The sequence below is a fragment of the Parasteatoda tepidariorum genome, chromosome 5, assembly GCF_982258835.1.
Source record: "Parasteatoda tepidariorum strain Cologne lab strain chromosome 5, Ptep-v5.0, whole genome shotgun sequence".
Classification (NCBI taxonomy): Eukaryota; Metazoa; Arthropoda; class Arachnida; order Araneae; family Theridiidae; genus Parasteatoda; species Parasteatoda tepidariorum.
In genome coordinates, this window is record NC_141759.1 from 75679213 (window position 1) to 75687067 (window position 7855).

A 7855-nucleotide genomic window follows, 5' to 3' on the forward strand; every position below is an offset into this window, starting at 1 on the left:
CTTATACTCTTAAGTTAATTCAGAATTAGAAAACATACATGATTGCAAGAGTATGAAATAGATATTACTCACTCAAAAGACACCAATGAAAATCCGAAAGTTCTACCACAGATCGCCAGGTTCTAAATCGTCATTTATCCGCCGGAACAGATATCGGGCGAAATTTTCGTTTTATTTATTTACACAGCGATACCAACTTATACGGACAGTGAATAAATATTTTCAAGTGGTAGTTTATTAATTGTGATTCTTGGTTTAATAAATTCATTTTAGTAGATTTTTATCCACCACTATTTCTAAACAATTCGTAGGGTCATATAATTCACCACTTAAATGAGCCATGCCATGATAAACCATTTAAAACATTACTAAAATCTGTCAAATTTGCACATTTAGCTCGTTGTTATTTATAGTTGTGGCTAGACGGGCAAGCCATGTAAAATTAGCATGGCATTCAACGTGTTAATTATTCTAAGCATGGCTTGTTTGTACTCCGAAGAAAAAGAGAAAAAAAGCTGGTAATAAAGTCGTTTATATTCTGGCTTATTTTCGGAGGAATAAATGTCCGTGATTGCCAAGACATATTTACAGTTATTTACTTGTATAGGAAATAGTTTTGTATATACATTTTATCACATTGCAAGCGGATCACGTAAAATTACGTTTGTGAAATTTCCGTGATCCATACAAGAGTTCAAAAAGTTATAGCAGAACTACTAGTTATAGCAATTGTTTGACGCAAATTTTTTTAAGAAACTTGAAATCGTAGCCATAGTGATAAGTTTGCTCCAACTTTTATGAAATCTTGTCTACCACTTTTTTAAAATTTTAACCTATAACAGTAGTAATTTATTCTATTTTCTTGAAAAAGTTGTCAGAATGCGATGCGTTTATTTTTTACTGCAAATTAAACAAAGATATTTTATTCTGCTAAAAATACACAGTAAAACAAAAACTATTGACAATTTTCAAGACCGATTTTTAACGGATAACTTGGAACAATCCGAAAAGCGATTACAGAAAGTGATATAAAGAAAAAATAACAAAGATCACCTTGATGCTCAAGGTTTAAATGGGTCTTACAAATTTACAACTGTGCTAGTAAATGTTTGTATAATCTTTAGCAGTATTGTATTTAAGATACCACTTTAATGTTTTGAAAATAGATCTTTTTCTATAGATGTAGTTTCTTTAAGAAAAATAATATGTATCGTGGGTCCCAAGGATATTAAAATGTCTAAGTTTATTTCATTTTCGTCATCAGAAATTGAAATTTGTATTGAGAAGTCAATCGCCCTACTAACAGCATTTATGAAACCAACGTTTCTTTTTCTTTCTAAAAAAAAACAAGCAGTCTGTTTTGGTCAAGCTTTTTTTTATTTATGTTCATAATTTGGTCCGCATAATGTTTAGAAACTAAGAACAACTATGAAAATAATCGGAGAAATTAAAAAGCTTCTGTTATTTATGTTCCTAATTTGGTTCACATGATGTTTGTAAACTAAGAACAACTATGAAAATAATCGGGGAAACTAAAAAGCTTCTGTTATTTATGTTCCTAATTTGGCTCACATGATGACTAGAAACTAAGAACAACTATGAAAATAATCGGAGAAATTAAAAAGCTTCCGTTATTTATGTTAATAGTTTGGTTCACATGATGACTAGAAACTAAGAACAACTATGAAAATAATCGGGGAAATTAAAAAGCTTCTGTTATTTATGTTCCTAATTTGGTTCACATGATGACTAGAAACTAAGAACAACTATGAAAATAATCGGAGAAATTAAAAAGCTTCCGTTATTTATGTTAATAGTTTGGTTCACATGATGACTAGAAACTAAGAACAACTATGAAAATAATCGGGGAAATTAAAAAGTTTCTGTTATTTATGTTCCTAATTTGGTTCACATGATGACTAGAAACTAAGAACAACTATGAAAATAATCGGAGAAATTAAAAAGCTTCCGTTATTTATGTTAATAGTTTGGTTCACATGATGACTAGAAACTAAGAACAACTATGAAAATAATCGGGGAAATTAAAAAGCTTCTGTTATTTATGTTCCTAATTTGGTTCACATGATGACTAGCAACTAAGAACAACTATGAAAATAATCGGAGAAATTAAAAAGCTTCTGTTATTTATGTTCCTAATTTGATTCACATGATGTTTAGAAACTAAGAACAGCTATGAAAATAATCGGGGAAATTAAAAAGCTTCTGTTATTTATGTTCCTAATTTGGTTCACATGATGACTAGAAACTAAGAACAACTATGAAAATAATCGGAGAAATTAAAAAGCTTCCGTTATTTATGTTAATAGTTTGGTTCACATGATGACTAGAAACTAAGAAGAAGTATGAAAATAATCGGGGAAACTAAAAAGCTTCTGTTGTTTATGTTCCTAATTTGGTTCACATGATGATTAGAAACTAAGAACAGCTATGAAAATAATCGGAGAAATTAAAAAGCTTCCGTTATTTATGTTAATAGTTTGGTTCACATGATGACTAGAAACTAAGAACAACTATGAAAATAATCGGAGAAATTAAAAAGCTTCTGTTATTTATGTTAATAATTTGGTTCATATGATGATTAGAAACTAAGAACAGCTATGAAAATAATCGGAGAAATTAAAAAGCTTCCGTTATTTATGTTAATAGTTTGGTTCACATGATGACTAGAAACTAAGAACAACTATGAAAATAATCGGAGAAATTAAAAAGCTTCGGTTATTTATGTTAATAATTTGGTTCATATGATGATTAGAAACTAAGAACAGCTATGAAAATAATCGGAGAAATTAAAAAGCTTCCGTTATTTATGTTAATAGTTTGGTTCACATGATGACTAGAAACTAAGAACAACTATGAAAATAATCGGAGAAATTAAAAAGCTTCCGTTATTTATGTTAATAGTTTGGTTCACATGATGACTAGAAACTAAGAAGAAGTATGAAAATAATCGGGGAAACTAAAAAGCTTCGGTTATTTATGTTAATAATTTGGTTCATATGATGATTAGAAACTAAGAACAGCTATGAAAATAATCGGAGAAATTAAAAAGCTTCCGTTATTTATGTTAATAGTTTGGTTCACATGATGACTAGAAACTAAGAACAACTATGAAAATAATCGGAGAAATTAAAAAGCTTCCGTTATTTATGTTAATAGTTTGGTTCACATGATGACTAGAAACTAAGAACAACTATGAAAATAATCGGGGAAATTAAAAAGCTTCTGTTATTTATGTTCCTAATTTGGTTCACATGATGACTAGAAACTAAGAACAACTATGAAAATAATCGGAGAAATTAAAAAGCTTCCGTTATTTATGTTAATAGTTTGGTTCACATGATGACTAGAAACTAAGAAGAAGTATGAAAATAATCGGGGAAACTAAAAAGCTTCGGTTATTTATGTTCCTAATTTGGTTCACATGATGTTTGTAAACTAAGAACAACTATGAAAATAATCGGGGAAACTAAAAAGCTTCTGTTATTTATGTTCCTAATTTGGCTCACATGATGACTAGAAACTAAGAACAACTATGAAAATAATCGGAGAAATTAAAAAGCTTCCGTTATTTATGTTAATAGTTTGGTTCACATGATGACTAGAAACTAAGAACAACTATGAAAATAATCGGGGAAATTAAAAAGCTTCTGTTATTTATGTTCCTAATTTGGTTCACATGATGACTAGAAACTAAGAACAACTATGAAAATAATCGGAGAAATTAAAAAGCTTCCGTTATTTATGTTAATAGTTTGGTTCACATGATGACTAGAAACTAAGAACAACTATGAAAATAATCGGGGAAATTAAAAAGCTTCTGTTATTTATGTTCCTAATTTGGTTCACATGATGACTAGCAACTAAGAACAACTATGAAAATAATCGGAGAAATTAAAAAGCTTCTGTTATTTATGTTCCTAATTTGATTCACATGATGTTTAGAAACTAAGAACAGCTATGAAAATAATCGGGGAAATTAAAAAGCTTCTGTTATTTATGTTCCTAATTTGGTTCACATGATGACTAGAAACTAAGAACAACTATGAAAATAATCGGAGAAATTAAAAAGCTTCCGTTATTTATGTTAATAGTTTGGTTCACATGATGACTAGAAACTAAGAAGAAGTATGAAAATAATCGGGGAAACTAAAAAGCTTCTGTTATTTATGTTCCTAATTTGGTTCACATGATGATTAGAAACTAAGAACAGCTATGAAAATAATCGGAGAAATTAAAAAGCTTCCGTTATTTATGTTAATAGTTTGGTTCACATGATGACTAGAAACTAAGAACAACTATGAAAATAATCGGAGAAATTAAAAAGTTTCTGTTATTTATGTTAATAATTTGGTTCATATGATGATTAGAAACTAAGAACAGCTATGAAAATAATCGGAGAAATTAAAAAGCTTCCGTTATTTATGTTAATAGTTTGGTTCACATGATGACTAGAAACTAAGAACAACTATGAAAATAATCGGAGAAATTAAAAAGCTTCTGTTATTTATGTTAATAATTTGGTTCATATGATGATTAGAAACTAAGAACAGCTATGAAAATAATCGGAGAAATTAAAAAGCTTCCGTTATTTATGTTAATAGTTTGGTTCACATGATGACTAGAAACTAAGAACAGCTATGAAAATAATCGGAGAAATTAAAAAGCTTCTGTTATTTTTGTTAATAATTTGGTTCACATGATGACTAGAAACTAAGAACAACTATGAAAATAATCGGAGAAATTAAAAAGCTTCCGTTATTTATGTTAATAGTTTGGTTCACATGATGACTAGAAACTAAGAAGAAGTATGAAAATAATCGGGGAAACTAAAAAGCTTCGGTTATTTATGTTAATAATTTGGTTCATATGATGATTAGAAACTAAGAACAGCTATGAAAATAATCGGAGAAATTAAAAAGCTTCCGTTATTTATGTTAATAGTTTGGTTCACATGATGACTAGAAACTAAGAACAACTATGAAAATAATCGGAGAAATTAAAAAGCTTCTGTTATTTATGTTAATAATTTGGTTCATATGATGATTAGAAACTAAGAACAGCTATGAAAATAATCGGAGAAATTAAAAAGCTTCCGTTATTTATGTTAATAGTTTGGTTCACATGATGACTAGAAACTAAGAACAACTATGAAAATAATCGGAGAAATTAAAAAGCTTCGGTTATTTATGTTAATAATTTGGTTCATATGATGATTAGAAACTAAGAACAGCTATGAAAATAATCGGAGAAATTAAAAAGCTTCTGTTATTTATGTTCCTAATTTGGTTCACATGATGACTAGAAACTAACAACAGCTATGAAAATAATCGGAGAAATTAAAAAGCTTCTGTTATTTATGTTAATAATTTGGTTCACATGATGACTAGAAACTAAGAACAACTATGAAAATAATCGGAGAAATTAAAAAGCTTCCGTTATTTATGTTAATAGTTTGGTTCACATGATGACTAGAAACTAAGAACAACTATGAAAATAATCGGGGAAATTAAAAAGCTTCTGTTATTTATGTTCCTAATTTGGTTCACATGATGACTAGAAACTAAGAACAACTATGAAAATAATCGGAGAAATTAAAAAGCTTCTGTTATTTATGTTCCTAATTTGGTTCACATGATGTTTAGAAACTAAGAACAGCTATGAAAATAATCGGAGAAATTAAAAAGCTTCTGTTATTTATGTTCCTAATTTGGTTCACATGATGACTAGAAACTAAGAACAACTATGAAAATAATCGGAGAAATTAAAAAGCTTCCGTTATTTATGTTCCTAATTTGGTTCACATGATGACTAGAAACTAAGAACAACTATGAAAATAATCGGGGAAATTAAAAAGCTTCTGTTATTTATGTTCCTAATTTGGTTCACATGATGTTTAGAAACTAAGAACAGCTATGAAAATAAGCTGAGAAAATAAAAAGCTTTTGTTATTTATGTCCATAATTTGATCCATATGATGATTAGAAACTAAGAACAACTATGAAAATAAGCTGATAAATTAATGAACCTTCTTTTATTTATATTCATAATATGGCCCGCGTGACTCAGAACAACTTTGAAAATAGGGTGAAAATTAAAAACAAACTGAAGTCATTGACAAACAATTCAAATATAATATTGTAGTAAAAGCACTCACTTTTCCATGACGTTAAATACTTGACAATATAATTCGAAGCTCATAATCTATGTATATTTTATTTAGTTGATTTTCTAGATATTTTTCTCGAAGATTGTTCGAAACTAACATCCGCAGGATCAGAATGTCTAAATAACACGAAGCTATGATGAAAAAGAATGATTTATTTATTTTCCGTTAAATGACATGTATGTGTTGAAGGTTATTTAGTTTTTATTTTGAGTAAAATAAAGTTAGTGTAAAGAAATTAAATGACAAAAATGCCAAGTTTAATTCATGTCATTTAGTTATAATTGCCTTATGAATCCGCCCCACAGTTTGAGAACTCCTTGAATACAGTGAGAGTTAAACGTGAAATTTGTTTGGATCTAATGGCTGAAAAACGCTGACGCATTAAAATGCAATTTTAAACCACGATTGTCCAGTCACGAATATTGCATTGATGAAGAACGTTTATGAAAGAAGCACGATGAAAAAGCGGATGGTTTTGTAGGTTTAAACCAGTGGCTATTGGCGGTAGTTTGGGATTCATACTTAATGGTGATCCGAAGACATTACTGGTGCATGCGCACACTAATGCGGTCTCCGCACCGCACTACACTCCGACTCCAAAATTGACGGTGACATTTCGAATGGATTCCTTACCACTAAGATACATGCGTAGGAAATGCAATCCGATCAGACATCCAGCCTGTAGCATAAAGAAACGAACCCGATGAAAAACTGAAACAAATTGAGCTATAATTTTGACAGAAAGATTAAAAGCGAACAGTTTATACATAAAACTGACTGAGCTATATATTTTTTAAAATTATGCCTAATTATGCTTCTATAGTTACGAATTCAGCAACCATACCTGCCAGAGTAGCGGTGGATCAGGGAAGAAAGCGTTCGCCTCCCAGTGACTTTATCCAGGTTCAAATCCCTATAGTTGGCTGGTCGATATAAATTCTGCTCTCTGCTCGTGCTGACATAAGATATCATTGGTGATAGACGGATCATGGGGTAGAATCACCCTGCTGTTGGGCTAACCGGGAGAGATTTTCGTGGTTTTTGCGCCATGTAACCCAAATGCAGGTTAGTTCCAATAAAAATCCTCAACTAAGGCTTAGTTTGTTCCTATCCTTGATCCAGGAGTTCCCTTGTCTTATGGTATAGATTCAAAACTGCAAGACAACTAAGTTCATAATTTATTGTTATAAACTCAGAATTGGGTCAGCTGTTCAATTAAAATAAAACCACAACTGTCAACTTATAATCATTTCAAGGCTGATTTTCATAAGTGGTAGTAAAATTAAAACTTCATTACAATCATATGCAGAAATTTATCTTTTAGTTTGCGAGAGCTTAATGCACTATCGTATATTTTTGGACTTTAAATTGTACTTGCTACTCATTACCAGCCCTGATGGGCTCTCACTGATTCAACAGATCTGTTAGAACCGATAGAGATAAGGTCATGGCTGGGCAATAGCAGAAGACTATATGGAAGGCACATAGCATAATTATAGAATCAAGGCAATATAGGTGCACAGTCGGTAAGCATACCTCCCTTGAGGCTGTCCGTAGCGTCTGGCGGGTTGCTTCCTAGTTATAGTTTGTTGAAAGTACGAACTCCCGTAGCCATTTGTCTGGACCATAGAGTTGAAATACTGGGTAGAGAGAGTAGAATAACCCCCG